The sequence below is a fragment of the Anarrhichthys ocellatus genome, unplaced genomic scaffold, assembly GCF_004355925.1.
Source record: "Anarrhichthys ocellatus isolate YVR2014 unplaced genomic scaffold, GSC_Weel_1.0 scaffold34, whole genome shotgun sequence".
NCBI lineage: Eukaryota > Metazoa > Chordata > Actinopteri > Perciformes > Anarhichadidae > Anarrhichthys > Anarrhichthys ocellatus.
Window position 1 is genome coordinate 405,694 of NW_022280064.1, and position 2,089 is coordinate 407,782.

Here is a 2,089-nt window from a genome sequence, read left to right on the forward strand (position 1 = left end):
CAAATCTTGGTTTTATGGGAAGCTGTAAAAAAAAAAAAAGAGCTGAGTTATCCTCAAAAATGACACAAGCTGTGACCTAATGCCACATCTAGAGAGCCACTATAGACAGAGAGGGATCTGCTACTGAATGAAGCCAGTTAAATATCAGCCTTTCAAATTAAAACCATATGAAAAGACCCTGATTTAAAGGATTTGATCCAGATTACACAGACACTATAAAATAAAACGACTCACGGCAATTAGATGTAATTGGAGACACTGTAGGGCAGGAACACTAATGAAAGGAGCACATCTCTGCATATGAGAAATCTACCTGATCCAAAAAAAACGCCAACTGATCTAGTCCTGCCTTAGGATGCATGTGTGCATTGTGCAGAGATTGGTCATTTACACAAGGGATCACATGCATACTAAGCTACAGTCCATACACACAGAGTAAGTATATATATACTGTACACAAATCTCCAGTAGCCTGTAATTTCCTGTCTGCACGTGTTGAAAAAGAAGCAGTACTTTGTGGGTACATCTTGACTGAGCTATATCTGTGGTTTCACACATCATGAAAAATGTTCTGCATGTGCAAATATGTGCAAACAGATACTTCAAGTTGCAAGATTTGGACCGTGCAGTAACGGCCCGTGTGAAAGAAATGACCACCTTATTCTTTTTCCCCAAAAGTCTTTTCTTTTACAGCAGTGCACCGCTCCAGAGGTATGTGGAAAGGGGTTCGTCCCAGGTGGTTGGCTGTGAATGCTCCCTGCAGAAGGAAATTTCCTTGACAAAGATTTTGGTGGTTTGTGCACAGTGCGTTCCAGCATAAATCGCTAGCTAATATGTCTCTGATGGCTGCTTTGGGGGGGCCACAAAAAGACGGCTATGCTGAGTTGGAAATTGTAAAATGTTTACCCTATTTGACAATGGCACAGCCAGATGTAAGATGAAATATGAAGACCATAAAGAGTGTGCAAGATTAACAGACGCTAACTTTACAAGCCGTGAAAACACAACACGAGGGACCGGGAGTGGAGTGAAGTGAAAGGAGCAGTGAACGGGACAAGAATGAAAAAGAAAAGAAAGAAAGAAGCCGGGGGAAGAAAATAGGAAGGGTGAAAACAGGAAGTTCGGTCACCAGCACATGACACTTAAACTCTGTTCTGTAAAGCCACTTTGACACATTCAAAAGAGCATTCACACACAATCAATCAGGCAGCCGGAGAAGCAACCACCGTTTTTTAAGGTCTCTAAAACATTGTGGTAATACAACAAACATGCTTCTCTGATGACAGTTTTGAAACTTTATGAAGCTCATTTTAACCTTCACTAATATAATTATAATGCCAATATGGTCTGTTAGATCTTACATACCTGTTAAAGAACGTATGTTGTTCTTCCTGTTGTACATTGGATGTGGTCAAATTCATCTGAATATACGTAAACACTGTGCTTCCTTCTTCTTCACTGTCATTCCTCTCACATAGTATGTCCAATATGATCCTACTCTTCGATTATGTTTTTTATTTTGTTGCCTTCTTGTCTTTTATTTTCATCAACTTGAATATCTGATTTCAGAAAGTGTCTCCTCGCGTTTTCTGTTAGATTTAACCACAAAAAACAATTATAAAAATATTTATTGTCATAATTGAAATGTTGTTATTTCACTTGTATGACACCACATAACACGAAGCCAATAACATTGTGTCACCGTATATTTACTGTAATAAGCACATTCATCTTAAATCAATTCTTTAACGTGTAGAAAGTAAAGAAAACACCACAAATCCGAGCAACCACAACTCAATAGGACTCTCTCCAGATGTCACATAGCGTGAGCCATACCACTTTACACAAACTCTGCAATAAAGCCAAGAGCTGTGCACCATTTAGGGCGGTTCTAATAAGTGTATTTATTCACCAGGCGATCTGCAGCCAACACAACCTTCCAGGTTGCCCTGATGTGGTCGGTGGAGCTGCAGACCAGTAGTCATGACATTTCTCATTACAGGACCGCCAACGTGCACATCCTCCTCCCCCTCCTCCTCCTTCACATTCTGCGTTGACCACATTTTGAATACACCAAACTTAAGGACTA